At 41.9% G+C, this 15,951-nt stretch overlaps 1 protein-coding gene across 1 annotated transcript in view; it reads right to left on the minus strand.

The window, feature by feature from the left end:
- Window positions 1-15,951, minus strand: part of RFX4 (regulatory factor X4) — a 140,161-nt gene that overhangs the window by 108,878 nt on the left and 15,332 nt on the right. The window contains 1 exon segment of the mRNA XM_007472302.1: window positions 1,352-1,412. The gene's annotated coding sequence lies outside the window, so the exon portion shown is untranslated.

Below are 15,951 nucleotides of genomic sequence, written 5' to 3' on the forward strand. Positions count from 1 at the left end.
TTCCATGTGCTAGCATTATGAGAATCTGTGTGACCATAATCTGGGGGGGGGAAGGGTGCAGGGAGAGATTTGACCAGGGAAGTAAAGTAGAATTTTAAATAAAGCAAAAAGCAGCAAATGCAATGAGAAAAAGAATGTAGGGACAAACTGATGGAAACAAGCCAAAAGGCTGGAAATGGAGCTCTTGAACACAACCTCTGCTATCCTTGTAGCAAAACAAGTTGACCACTGAGACTCTTGTTAGAGAAGATTGAGTTACATTTGTGAATGCTTTCTCCCAATGTTGTTTTCCTCTCACCTGTGGGTGGATTAGTCAAAAGAATCTAATATGATTTGCTCATTAAAGCCAATCTGCTTCCTTTTCTGATCTAGTCTCTTCTCCATCCTTCCTGATTTTTCTCTTCCTTTCTTCAAAAGCATAGGCTTTGCAATTAAACTGACCCAGCCAGGTTCCTGCCTCTGCCACTTCATGGCTATGTGTATATTCAGGCAAATGATTTAACTGTCTAAGCTTTATTTTCCTCATCTGTAAAATGGGCATAACAATACCAACTTCACAGAATTGTGAGAATGAAATGAGGCATGTATACAAAGTGCCTAGCATGCAGGCTGGCACACAGTAGATTCATTCCTTTCCCCTCCCCACTTCTCTCTCCTTCCCCTTTGTTCCTTACTTCCTTCAGCTTTGCTGGGCTGAACTAGAGTGGTAATAGCCCTTAATTGACAAGTTCTTCTGAGAGGTGAGTCTCAGGTATAGAATAGCTTTGGTGTTCAAAGCTACAACATAATTTCTAAGTAAAACTCTTAGAGGAGAATTTACCTGTATATACCAAACATGGGAGCAAACACTTAAACAACATCATCAACTATAACATCAAGTCCAAGAATTCCAAATATTAAAGGGAGAGCCACTCAAGTAGATAATTTGTATTAATGTTAAAATAAATGTAGTATAGTTGCAATAAATTATTAATTTATTAAGAGTTCATTGGTAGGGGTGAACAGACCTATGTTTCTATAATTGGCTGTAACATTATTTATTAAAATAATAGACTCTATTAAAATCAATTAATAACATCCATGTAGAATCCAGTCCTCGCCAGTGTTTTTGATGATGGAAAAAAAAATCTATTCCCAAATAAAATAAATATGAAAATTCAAATCTCCTGTCTATATCTAAGTTGAGTATTTTATGCATACTTACAAATTAAACTGATTGCATATGGGCTATTGGATGTCAAGTTATTATGACAATGTCAAAATATCCAAGTAATATGCTTGTCCTGTCTGTAGGAAGACATAGTTATATAAGCTTCCCATCAAGAGAGAACTTGCTCAGAATGGAACTTACCATTGCAAAGTAGCAGGAGTGGAGTGGGGCTTGGATGCTCTATTATTTTCTTTCTCCTCATCTGTTAAATGAAAGAAAAAGGAGTGAACTTCAGTAGGAAAACATACAAGGCCTTTCAGCTCTCCCAAGTCTCAAAAGACTACGTTGCCCTCAAATGTTGATGCTTTGAAAGCAATGATATTTTGGCTTTCCTAATATGTTAGATTTATCACACTTTAATAAAAAAAAAAGGAGAAACTGACTTTTACGGAAAACTCTTATATCAATTTGTATTTTTATTTGACATAATATGTTACAGTTTGAAGAGCTATCTCTCTTCATCACTGAACAATATGACTGCACTCCACCAACATGCTATGTTCACAACTGAAGCTGGACATTTGATACGATGATTTTGACCCTAAGAACACATTGACTTCGCTGCTATTTGTTTCTTGTAACTCCAATGGAACAGACAGTTAGTGTAGGGAAGGGAGAGTGTAAGTGTTCAGAAGAATCAGGTTAGCAATACAATAGAACAGGGGTTGGCAAACTTTTCCTGTAAAGAGCTAGTTAGTAAATATTTTAGGATTTGGGAGCCAAGAGGCAAAATCAAAAATATTATGTAATATTTATATAGCAAGAGAGAAAACAAATTCCATTTCCATATTGACAAAATTCAAAATATAATACTAGTTGATTTTAATTTTTGTAATACAGGTCTAGTCATTAAAAATGAAATTAATTTAGGGGAGCGGGTAAGATTTTTCTTAATTGGGGTTCAAAGCTCACATTCCCTTTCATCCAACAGATTACAAATATCCATCTACAAAATCATTCTTAGTTCACAGCCCTACGAAAACAGGTGTCAGGCCAGGTTTGGTCTGTGGGGTTCTAGTTTGCAGACCTCTGCAACACAGCAATCTGAACAACAGATCAATCTTTGCATACTTAAGAAGAATTGCTCACAGTTTTATCATGAATTAACTGAGAAATAGATTTAATTAGTTGCATCCAATTCTTAATGAAGATTATTGATAGAAATAATCAACATAAAATTAAATTTCTAGGGAATTCCCTGATGGTCCAGTGGTTAGGACTCCACGCCTCCACTTCAGGGGTGCAGGTTTGATCCCTGGTAGGGGAACTAAGATCCTGCAAGCCACATGGCGCAGCAAAAAAAAAATAATAATAAATTAAAAAATAATAAAATTTCTTGACCCACAAAATCTGACCCAAGAAAACTGGTACAAATAACAGTCTCAAAAGAAAGTAATGTCAAAACCTACAAATATAATCAACAAAATTTAATAAGAACATGTAAAACAGTCAACGAAATAAATCTGTGGTATAAGATTTATACGGGAAAGAATCTGTACTTGTGAAAATAATTTAAGTAAAACTAAAATGAAAGTGGAAGAAAAAGTAAAATATACTGCAAATGAAGTAGCTTAATAAAGTTGCCCTCAGAAAATATTTTCTTGATGAAAGCTTATCAGTATCGGTATAATTCTGAGTAAAATGTCTGCTCATAAAAACTGTGAAGATATTGTTGTTGCTCATTCAACAACTGTACAGACTCACCTTCTTCCTTATTAATAGAATCCCAATTTAAAGGGGACCATGTGTTCAGGGAGGGTTATCCCCTCTCAAATCCTAGAGAGATGACTGTTGATTAATTTAAATCTATCACGGTAATTTTATGTCATCTAGCCCCTGATGGATTAGGTGGGGCATGTGACATGGTGATGTGGCCTATCAGATTAAGAAGGAGCCCTCTGGGTGCTTCTGGGAAAGTTATTTTTCCCTAACAAAAAGGAATGGGGGCCTTGATGTCGAATTTCTGGCCTCCAAAACTGAAGGAAGGGAGGGAGGGAGGGAGGGAGGAAGGAAGGAAGGAAGGAGCAGGGACGAGGGGAAGAAACAGAAGAGACACACTGGTCTGTTCTGCTTTTGAACACAGCTGTGAGTAGATAATTGGAGTGAAGCAGCAAACTTTCGACTGGGAAAAGAGCAGCCTGAGGAAAGTCAATGCCAAGCAAGGCAGAGAGAAAAAGCAGGAAAACCTGGGGATTCTGAATGTCATGATGTGCCTCTGATTAACCAACCCTAAAAACTGCTGCCTCTTTATGAGATAATACAATTTTCTGAGCTAATAAATCCTCTTTTCATTGGGTATTCACTTCCTTGCCTCCAAAACCACGTTAACTGGTACAACACTAACACTAAATGTTCTCAGGGACAAAATGTCCCAATACATCATTGGGCTCAACATCTGTTCATGCTGCTATGTCAACCTGGAGTTACTTCTAAATGTTTGTCTTCCTTTCCAGTTTAGAATATACAACACCACCTCTTCGAAGCCTCCAAGTCAGGAATCATTGATCCTAACTCTGTTCTTCTGTACCCCATTACTTGTCTTTCAGTCGAATGGTTTAGCCATCTGGATCATTATTTCTATGCATATCCATATCCATCTCACTGACTTGTGTATCCTACTTAAGAAGATCCTACTTAAGAAGGCAAGGAGGCCTGTTTTCAAACTATATTACAAAGCTATAGTAATCAAAAGAGTAAAATACTGGCATAAAAACAGACACATAGATTGATGGAACAAAACAGAGAGCCCAGAAATAAACCCCCACACACAGTCAACTAATTTATGACACAGGAGCCAAGAATATGCAATGGTGAAAGGACAGTCTCTTCAATAAATGGTGTTGGGAAAACTGGACAGCAACTTGCAAAACAATTAAATTGGACCACTGTCTTACACCATACACAAAAATAAACTCAAAACCAATTAAAGACTTGAATGTAAAACGTGAAACCATCAAAGTCCTAGAAGAAAACATAGGCAGTAAGCTCCTTGACATTCATCTTGGTGATGACTTTTTGGATTTGATACCAAAAGCAAAGGCAACAAAAGCAAAAAATAAACATGTGGGATTACATCAAACTTAAAATCTTCTGCACAGCAAAGGAAATCAGCGACAACAACAAAAAGGCAACCTACTGAATGGGAGAAAATATTCGCAAATCATGTATCTGATAAGGGGTTAATATTCAAAATATATAAAGAACTCATACAACTCAATAGCAAACCCCCTGCCCCCGCCAAACAATACAATTGAAAAATGCACAGAAGATCTGAATAGACATTTTTCCAAAGAAGATATACAGATGGCCAATAGGTACATGAAAAGATGCTCAACATTACTAATCATCAGGGAAATGCAAATCAAAACCACAATGAGATATCACCTCACACTTTTTAGAATGGCTATTATCAAAAAGACAAGAAATAAGTGCTGGTGAGAATGAGGAGAAAAGAGAACCCTCACGCACTATCGGTGGGAATGTAAATTGGTGCAGCCACTATGGAAAACAGCATGGAGGTTCATCAAAAAATTCAAAATAGAGGGGCTTCCCTGCTGGTGCAGTGGTTGAGAGTCCGCCTGCCGATGCAGGGGACACGGGTTCGTGCCCCGGTCCGGGAAGATCCCACATGCCACGGAGCGGCTGGGCCCGTGAGCCATGGCCGCTGAGCCTGCGCGTCCGGAGCCTGTGCTCCACAACGGGAGAGGCCACAATAGTGAGAGGGCCTCGTACCGCAAAAAAAAAAAAAAAATTTCAAAATAGAACTACTACATGATCTAGCAATTCCACTTCTGGGTATTTATTTGAAGAAAACGAAAACACTAATAAGAAAAGATATCTTCATCCCATGTTCACTGTAGCACTATTTACAATAGCCAAGATATGGAAACAACCTAAGCATACAATGACAGATGAATAGATAAAGAAAATATTTTACATATACATATATGAATATTATTCAACCATAAAAAAGAATGAAATCTTGCCATTTGCAACAATAATGATGGATCTTCAGGGCATTATGCTAAGTGAAATTAAGTAAGAGAAAGACAAATACCATATGATTTCATTTACATGTGGAACCAAAAAAAAAAGCTCATAGATAAAAAGAACAGATACAGACTGGTGGTTGCCAGGGGGTGGGGAGGTGGGGAGTGAAACAGATGAAGGGAGTCAAAAGGTATATACTTCCAATTATAAAATAAGTAAGTCACGGGAATGCTGTGGACAGCATGGTGACTGTAGTTAGCAACACTGAACCGCATATTTGGAAGTTGCTAAGAGAGTAGATCTTACAGGTTCTCATCACCAGAAAAAAAATTCTGTAACTATGTGTGGTGATGGATGTTAACTAGACTACTGTGGTGATCATTTTGCAATATGTACAGATATCAAATTATTATGTTGTACACCTGAAACTAATATAGTGTCTTGTATGCCAATTATATCTCAACTTAAAAAAAAAGAAGAAAGCAGGGATGGTATCTTAGTCATCTTTGTGTTCCCTCCAGCCAATGCCTTCCATTCACACTTAATTAAATAGTTGAGTCTGCCTTCCACAACTGTCTTCAACAATCTTAAAAAAAAAATAGCACGAAAAGGAGCAGGAGTCTCATAAGAATGTAGGTAGACAGACACAAAGAACAATACTCAACCTCAGCTGTTCCCCAAGAAATAAAAAGCAGATAATAATGAGGCACAACTTTATACCTCTGAGAACAACAAACATTTTAAATAATCATCTCCAGTGTTGGTGTGTAAATGGTAAAACTGACATTCTCTCATTTCTCTGAAGGTAGTGTTAACTGGTACAGTGGTTTGGTAAGTAATTTTGCAGTGATACTGAGAGCTATCTACAATATCCAGTCACTTGGCCTAACAAGCCCAACTCCTAGGAATTACACTAAGTAAATAATTGAAAGGCTATGTTAAAAAACAAGATCAGTTGAATTTTTTTAAACAAGGAAAAACACATAAACAACCTAAATATATCTCTTTCCAGCTTATGCTGGCCCATGATTTATATTTTTGTCCCCCCCTAGAATTGGCAGCGCATTTTTTTTCTCTGCTTCTTCAAATTTCAACACATAGTCAACGTGGGCTACATGTAAAAAGATCTATATTCTAAAATCAATTTAAAACCTTACTGGCCGTGACTGAGAAAACCCCTCAACCTCTGGGCTTCATTCTTCCTCACTTCTAAGACTGGTCATTTTAAAGGGCTATTGAAGGGATCATATTCAACAAATAATTCAACATATTCAACAAATAATTCAACATAATTCAACAAAAATTCATTGAATACCTAGTGTATGCCAGCTAGACACTGAGAATAAAGAAATTAAGCTCTTGTCCTTTCGTCTGGTTGGGGAAAGAGAAAGATAAACAGTAGAGAGAGAGGCCAAGTTCAGTAAGAAGTGATAAATGCTGTCCTGTGGGTAGGCAAGGAGGATCCTGCCAACCCAGACTGCATGAAAAAGCAGCGCCTGTCAAGAGAGGCTTCCGAGAAGAAGTCACAAGTAAGATGAGCCCTGAGTGGGCCAGAGATGGGAACCAGGTGTCAAGGAAGGTGGGATGAAGTCAGGGGTAAGGTGGACAAGGTGGGGGACAGATAAAGCCATGGGGACCTGAAAGATCAGGCAGCCTTCCCAGAAGCAAGGTGGCTGCAGCAGGGGTCCTGGTCAAGCGGTGGAGTGGAGTGAGGGCACTGAAGCGGTGCTGTGTGACATCTAGTAATCCCGTTCAATCTTTAAGAACAGTCTCTGGTCTCTAAACTGACAGTAATAATAATGCCTACCTGGAAAGATATTCGGGAGGATTGAGTGAAATGAACTTAAGAGCTAAGAGCTGGAAAACATCAGTGCAGGAGCTACATGGCAAAGGCTGCCCTGGGCTGCTCTGGCTGGGAGGCCTTGGAGCGACTCTGTTCGGCTGGGATCTACTGTGGGAAGCAGGCAAGGGAGGCCGCCTCTCTGCTCGGGAAGGTTCACAGGGGCAAACACAAAGGCATCGACAGGGACTCTGCAAGGCAAACACACAGCAGGGGACATCAGGGCTCCAAATAGGAGGTGGCATTTGAGCTGGCCTTGAAGAGATGGTCAGAATTCAAAAGACAACCTTGTTTACTGTTTGCAAAGATAATACATGTTCATTTGCTTTTTAATTTGGAAAATATTTTTTATTTTTTTCAAGTTTTATTGGAGTATAATTGCTTTATAGTGTTGTGTTAGTTTCTGCTATACAGCAACGTGAATCAGCTATACGTACATATACATCCCCTCTTTTTTCGATGTACTTCCCACCTAGGTCACCACAGAGCACTGAGTAGAGTTCCTATGCTATACAGTAGGTTCTCATTATCTATTTATACATAGTAGTATACATAGGGAAAATAGAAATCTCTGGAACTACAAGCCCCTCTCAATAGAACAAACTATTGTCAACTCTTTATCCTATTTACCTCCAGTCTTTTTTTCAATGTTCTCTTTCACAACCAAGCATGCACACACACACACACACACACACACACACACACACACAACCCCTAACTTAAAATAAGTGAGGGTCACATAGCACATCCTGGCTTGTAACCTGTTTTACTCAGTCACCTTTACAAGGACAGGTCAGACTTTGAGAGAAGGATGCTGAGGGCAGGGGTACTCCAGGGGGAGCAAGCAGCATGAGAAAAGTCCTAGGGGAGGGAAAAGGCAAATGGTCCGTTGCCTGGAGCCAGAAAAGTTCCCCATTCTGGGATTCCACCACGGTGTCTCCCACTCAGGGGATACCTGTCTCTACTGTGTCAGATTTTTTTTCCGAACTAAACTTTGTTAGGGCCCATTTCTGATACCAACTGCTGGTAAGAGAACTAGCTTTGAGGGCAGGCCGACCTGGCTTTGAATTCCAGCTTTGCCCCTAACTCTGTGGGAGCCTAAGCAGTCACTTGACTCATCCAAGTTGGAGGGCCCTCACCTAAAACATGAGAATCATAACTTATGTTACAAGGATGGTTTGAAGATTAAATATCATAAAATATGTTAAAAACTAGGTACATTTAAAAAGAATACCATAACAATACTAACAGCCTTCACTGGCCAAGTACTTAAGCCAGGCACTGTGTATCACTTTTCATATGCCGTCTCATTTTATTCCTCCCAACAGTGCTATTAATTAGTTTTATTTTAATTTTATTTCATTTCATTTCATTTGGCTGCATTGGGTCTTTGTTGCTGTGCATGGGCTTTCTCTAGTTGCAGTGAGCAAGGGCTACTCTTTGTTGTGGTGCGTGGTCTTCTCATTGTGGTGGCTTCTCTTGTTGCGAAGCACGGGCTCTAAGCACGTGGGCTTCAGTAGCTGTGGCGCACGGGCTTAGTTGCTCTGCAGCATGTAGGATCTTCCCGGACCAGGACTCGAACCCGTGTCCCCTGCATTGGCATGCGGATTCTTAACCACTGTGCCACCAGGGAAGTCCCCTATATCCCTATTTTATAAGTAAGGAAATAAAGCTTTGCGTGAGGCTGAAAAATCTGCAGGAAGCCATGCGGCCCATGAGTGGAGACTGGACCTCACTCGGTGATGGGCATGTGGCAGCTACTGATAGTATTTAGATAAGAACTGGTCTACCTGGAGCCAACAGGGACCCTCCACTCAGTCATCAAACAGGTGCCTCCCACCTCTGCAGGCCCCTTTCCCTCCAGACACTGGTGACTTCATTCCCAGCCTTTTTTCCCCAAAGAGGCTGTGTGTCACACCCAGACCTGACCCTCCTGTCTGATAGCTCTCCATCCTAATTCACCAGAAGTGCTGGTAACTCGTGCACTCATTCATCAAATATTTACTGAGTGTCTAGTATGTTCCAGCCCTATGCCAGGGGCTAATCGGGGAGAAAAAGCAGACATGGTCTCTGCTCTCTTGAGCTCAAATTGTCAGCAAATAAAATGCAAGTCCTGGGCAAGAGCTGAGAAGGGCAGGCCCAAGATGCTATGGCAGCACCAAGTGTGGGGTATGAGCCCTGGCTTGGGATGTGAAGGAGCGGCAGAAGCCAGCTAGACAAAGAGGACAGGAGGGCACATGTTAGGAAGATGGAAATAGCCATGGTTGACAGAGACATTAGGAATTGGCCTTCCCAAATGCCTCTTCATTTTAACAGGCAGAAATGCCTCAAACCAAACAAGACTCATCCTGTAAGGCCAAATTCCAGGCTGACAAGACTCCTGGAGCCGTTCACGGCACACACTGAGCCATCCACCCTCCAGGCCCACCCTGCTCGTCCTACCAAAGCCGGAGAGCAGCATCTGTATAAAATTCCTCCCACCAAGATGCTGCCCAGTGCTGGGACTTCTCCCTGACACTCTGTTCCCTCCCACTTTTCGATTATGATTCCTAATACGTCCCCACCCAGGGAATCCTGGTCCAATTCCCAGTGGTGAGCATCTCTACTCCTTTTTCTGGATCTATTTCCTAATATTAACTCTGGGACCAAATTTCCAGGCTCAAATGCTGGCTCCTTCACTTGCTAGCTGTGTGACCTCAAACAAACTTTTGGTGCCTTAGTTTCCTTATTTGTAAAATAAGGGTAATAATGGTACCAAGCCCTAATCGTGAGGGTTAACTAAACCACTCCTGGCACAAGGCATGTGCTATCTAAGTGTTCGCGATTACAATAACAGTCGTCACTCATCCAGAGAGGTCGTGTACCTGGATCCCTGTCCTGCCCGTAGGCCTGGGTTTGTCAAGTCCTGCATCTGGGTCAGAGTTATCCACTCCTCCCCTGTGCTCGCACAGCACCTTGGTTGGTCCCTGGTGAAGCCCTTGTCACAGGGTGTGGTCGCTATGTGCTGACCAGTGCATCTGCCTTGCTGGTTTGTAAGCTCTGTAGGGCATAGACCACATTTGCCATTGTGTCTCCAGCACCCACACATGAAAGTATTTGTGGAATGAATGAATTGCTAAGATAAAACCACAGTCAAATGCTGAGCCTACCCATCTGATCACAGTAAGCATATAAAATAACAATACTATCAGGGAACGTTCACTGGGGTCTTATAATGTGCCAGGAACTGGGCAAAGCTCTTCACATTACTGCATTTAATTTTCATAGCTTCCTGAGACAGTGAATAATTTAATGCATGTGAAACATCAAATATGGTGCTTGATATATACTTAGTGCTTAATCAATGTTAGGTTTAATTATGAGTACTATCCCCTTTCATAGAGGAAGAAACTGAGGCTCAGAGAAGTGAAGCAATTTGTCTGAGGTCACACAGTTTAGCAATGGAGCCAGGAAAGGGACCCAGGCTAGCTGACATCTCAACCTCCCTGAATCCAAACATTTACGAGCCTCACTCTCTCTTTAAACCTGTGGCACTGAACTAGAGATTTTTAGGGAACTATCTACCTAATCATTTATTTTCTGCCTCTATGCGGATTGAATTCATGATATTTGGGAACCTATTCTAGAATATTTCCTGCCTAGAGCCCATGTGGCAGAGTTTGACATTGACAGAGAACATTTCTAAATTAATTACTTCTTTTCAAATCCCAAGAATGGTTCAAATTTATGTGAATCTCAAGTTTCACTTCAAAGTTCTAATTCTATTTCCTTTCATTATCCTAATCAGGCTGCACCTGGCCAGACCTCACCTGTTGGGAACACGGGGCTGCCAAACATTTCATTTCCCCTTATCTACCTCCTTTCCAGCCCCTGCAAAGAGCATCAGCTGATGCTCAGGGTGCCTGGACTAGGCCTTTGGCAGTGTGCATCAGCCCCTGGCAGCAAACCCTTCTCTCCGTGGGAACAGGGCTAAGTCCCAAACAAAACTGTGATGTTGGCAGCATTGCTCTGAGGGGGCCCACACCTGCTTCCTTTCACCTCCTCTGGGTGAATTCCTTCATAATCTTGGAGTAGGAAGGGGCCTTTCTAACTTTGATACAAAACCCAAAGCCATACAAGAAAATATTGAGAAATTTTACTACATAAAAAAATCTAAAGCTTCTATGTGGGGGAAAAAAACACACTGTAAGTACAAACATAATGACCCACTTGGGAAAACTGCAACCACAGACAATGGTCTCACCTCCCTGCCGTAGAAACAGCTACAATAAAACCACAAGGAAAAAGACCAAGATACACAGCTGGTGGAAAAAATGCAAATGTTCCTGAAATGTGAAAAGACAATCTCAATCAATGAAAATGAAAGCTACACTACAATACCATTTCTCATGTATCAGATTGGCAAAAATCCAAACCACAATGACACAACTCTGCCCTGAAGTTTTCTGCCATAGGGAAACAGGTGACTCCTGTCTTGCAGGGGGAGTGCAAAATGGTGCCTCCCCACATGGAAAGACATTTCACAGAATCTACTGAAATCCTATATGCCCTTTATCCAGCAGTCCCACGTCTGCGAACAGATCCTGCCGCTACTCCTGGAAACATGGGAAACGACCGCACACGAGGTTATTCACTGCAACTTGGCTGTAACAGCAAAAGTGTTGGAAACAGCCCAGCACTCATCTAGTTAACTAAATTACAATACATGCTCACAGTGGAATACTACACAGCTGTGAAAAAAGAAGATTAAAAGCAAGAAAAGAATGAGAATGCTCTCTCTGTTCTTACTTATAATAAACACGCCAGGGTTTATTATTAAGTGAAAAAAGCAAGTCACAACAAAATGCATATAAGGTGCTACTTTTTTTGTGTTAAGAAAGTGGCAAAAAAAAGAACATATATTTGAATTTTTATTTGCATAAAAAAATCAAGTGCTGGAAGAATACACAATAAACATTGGAAATGCTCAAAGAATGCATAAAAAGCAAATAAAAATGCTTCCCACTAGGGAGCTCAGGAGGGACGACAAGGCAAGGACAGAGCAAGACTTCTCAGTGAGTTACCTTTACAGCATTTTGATTTTTGGACTGTGTGAATGTATTATCCATTCAAAAATACTCTAATTAATTTTGAACAAATTAAAAGACTCCATATTAAGGAGGGAACGTCAGAAGGAAGAACATCTTCAAATGGTTAAATGGTCCTGGAGTGCCAAAAACTGAAAGTGAATTACAACTATTACTTGTAATCTAGCGTGGCTTTATAGTATTTTGCTTTGCTAACATCCATAATTTAATAAACACTCACTGAGCACCTGCTATGTACCAGGCCTTCCATATTAAGTGCTGGCGAGACACAGTCAATCAGACAGGCTCCCTTCCCCTCAGGGATTGAGGGCCTGTGGAGGGAGGGAGTGGAGGTGCAGAAGGGCCCTGGCAGTGTGCTCCACACACAGAGGAGGGAGCCTAATTCTCCTCAAGGAGAGGACAGATAGACACTCAGGGGGCAGAAAGGGCAGCCCGTGATAGATATGGAGGCTGAGAAAAGGGAAAAGTCGGTGGTTGTCTTAAATCATAACCTAACCACTGGGCCTCCTGAGCTCTCCAGCAGTGTTTTACCTCAGTTCCCAGCCAGGACTAAAACTTCCGCGTTTGCCCCACGAGGACAATTCAGCTTTTAAAAGCCATCATGGGAGGACTCTCTGTGAACTTCCCCACCCCAGACTTCCCACCCTAAGGCACTGCCCTTGCTCTAGGAGCTATCTGAGAACCTTTCTGCTATTGGCGGGGATGGGGGCTTTTGTCCACAACTTGATGGGAATATGGATGAGTTTAACCACATTTCTCTGGAACCCCTTCTTATGGAGTTATAAGATCCCAAATTGGAATAATAACCTGACATGCTCAGTGGAGTGAGAGAGATATGTGACTTTCACATATATAGCCCTGAAATGTGATGAGATTTTAATATGTTAATGATGAGTCACATTAGGTTGTGACCCGCTGTGACCCCAGTTCTATGCCACAGTGCTGATGAATTCCAACTTTTCCTGTCCCTGTGTTATAAATATCCTCTGTCACCACCAGTCTGTCAGTAACTGCCACGATGAGTTGGTGAAGGGTTGGAGAGGATAAAGGAAGCAGGGACATTCCAGTGGGGCAGGCAGAATGGGGGATGGGGAACGGGACTCAGTATGGACTGTCTCTCTCTCTCTCTCTCTCTCTCACACACACACACACACACACACACACACACACACATGCGTGCGCGCGCGCGCGGAGCCTGATAACTCTTGACGATAAAGGGAAAACTCTGGACTCCTGCCTAGGATATAAGATAGAGGCTGAAGTCATTTGATTTAGATATTAAGGAAATGATGACCTGAAGACTAGAGGGCTTGGGCTTACAGTTAATTTGTTCTGTTTCCCAAGGAGGGAAACAGGAATCCCAAGGAATCCCACGGGGTTCCTGCTCTTTGGACCTATCCTATCACCCCAGTCTCTCCAATTCTCTCCATCCCACTGATACCATGCTGGTCTACAGCCTCATCTCCTCACCTGGACCAGGTGGAAGCCCCTGAAGTGCCTTCATGGCTTTAACCCACCTGCAGAGAACCTCCACACTAGCCTTCTGAAAACTCCACTTTGACCTGTCACTCTTCCACCCAACTCCTTCAGTGGCACCTTAATTATCAAACTCCAAACCACTTGTGGGAATCCAAATCCCTCAACAATATGGCCCAAACTCCCCTTCTCAGCCCTGTTTCCCATGATTCTTCAATCTCTCTGCTCCAGACAATGTAAAAAACTCCCCAAGCTCAAAACCTGCCTTGTGGCCTTTTTCCTCCCAGCCCTTTACTTAAAGGAACCACATGGATCCTATGAGGCCCCAATGCAAATGCCACCTTCTCTGAGATGCCTTCCCTGGTCACCTTCCAACCTTGTGACTGCTCCCAAACTTTAGCAAGCAATCTGATCACATGAGGGTTTGTTCAATGCAGAGTGTGCCTCAGTGGGTCTGGAGTGGGCCCAAGATTCTGCATTTCTAACAAGGTTCCAGTGAGGTCGTGCTGGAGTCCAGGAACATACCTGGTATGGCAAGGTAGAACACCTTGCGTAATTCAAGTTGAATTTATCACATACAATCTTGCATTATTAATACTCAAGCATGTGCCTTAGCTTCCCTTCTGGAATGAAAATTCTTTGAGAACAGGGACCCACAGAAGAGAAAGTTTATACAGTAGACAGAGAACTAGCTATAAAATCAGACAGCTCTAAGTTTGACTCTTTACCACTTACTTGCTAGGCTATAAGTTATATAACCTCTGATTCTCAGTTTCCTCATCTGTAAAATGGAGATTTAAAAAAACCTCCCTCCCAGAGTATTAGAGGAAAGAGTGGTTGTGCTTATGCCCAGCACGCTGCCTGATGCTGAATATATTTTAATTTTGGCTCCCTGCTCCTTCCTTCCATGTATAACTTTGGGCTTTCCACAGAGTCTTATATGCAGTAAGTGCGCAGGGAATCTTCTGGGCCCAATTTCTGCAGAAACTTCTGTTCCAACCTGGACAATTCTTGTCAATCCACACTGCTAGGCTTTCCTCTCTAGAGAGAGTGCTCTAACCAGTCATGAACCTGATAATACTTTACAGTCATAGTCTCCCTATTTGTTGGTAGGCATGCCATATGTTTCTAAACATAAAGATCTGCTGACATCTGCCAGGGATAAACGGCAACTTATTCAGGCTGGGAATGAAAATTTCTTTGACCCTAACTATGGTAAATAACCCATCCACTCTTGTTCAGACTCCCACTCATCAGGCATTCAGGGCTTGACCTCACTGGTCCAGGGTTTTCTTCTCAATTGTATTCCATCAAAATGTCCCATGTCCCATTTTTTCATGCTCCCTGAAGCTCTATTTACTCAATTAAACTGATCTTTTCTGAGCTGCTAAAAGGGACATAACAGGAAGACCATTAGATAGAAATCAGAAGACCTGGGTTTACAACTTTGATTTTAGCACTATCCAAGAGTATGATTTTAGACAAATACTTCCCTTCTCTGAGCCTCAGTTTCCTCATCCATAAAACTGGAGAGTGGGCTAACATGATCTATAAAGGCTCAGAGTCTCTTCTAGGCTAATAAACTGATTATCCTCCCACTCCACTTCCTTAGAACCAGCACCCTCCTGGTGCTAATGCCCAGCTCTTACTCAGGCCAGTGGATGAAATATTTTTCAGCAGGTGGCATTTTGACCTCTCTCAAATCACCCTGCGAAGGCATTTTTACCTGCTTGGCGTGGCTCAGAGATAAACTCTACAGCACACCATTTAGCTTGCAACTCAATAGCTAGTCTTCCATTTTTTCTGCTTGCTAATCAAACCCCAGTTTTATTCAAGGTAGTAACGTGACAGCCTAAGAGGGACTCATGATTCCTCTCATCCAGGTGTCAGCAAGCAAGTTCTGTAGAGAGCCAAATAGAAAATATTTCAGGCATATGGTCACTGTCACATATGCTTCTTCTTTTCTCTACTCTTTAAAAAACAAGAGGGCTTCCCTGGTGGCGCAGTGGTTGAGAGTTCGCCTGCCGATGCAGGGGACACGGGTTCGTGCCCCGGTCTGGAAAGATCCCACATGCCGCAGAGCGGCTGGGCCCGTGAGCCATGGCCGCTTAGCCTGTGCGTCCGGAGCCTGTGCTCCACAACGGGAAAGGCCACAACAGTGAGAGGTCCGCATACCGTAAAATAAATAAATAAATAAATAAATAAATAAAATAAAATAAAAAACAAGAGAGAGCAAGATGGTGGAGTAGAAGGACATGCTCTCACTCCCTCTTGCAAGAACACCGGAATCACAACTAACTGCTGAACAATCATCAACTGGAAGACACTGGAACTCACCAAAAAAGATA

The sequence above is a fragment of the Lipotes vexillifer genome, unplaced genomic scaffold, assembly GCF_000442215.2.
Source record: "Lipotes vexillifer unplaced genomic scaffold, Lipotes_vexillifer_v1.1 scaffold1177, whole genome shotgun sequence".
Lineage (NCBI taxonomy): Eukaryota > Metazoa > Chordata > Mammalia > Artiodactyla > Lipotidae > Lipotes > Lipotes vexillifer.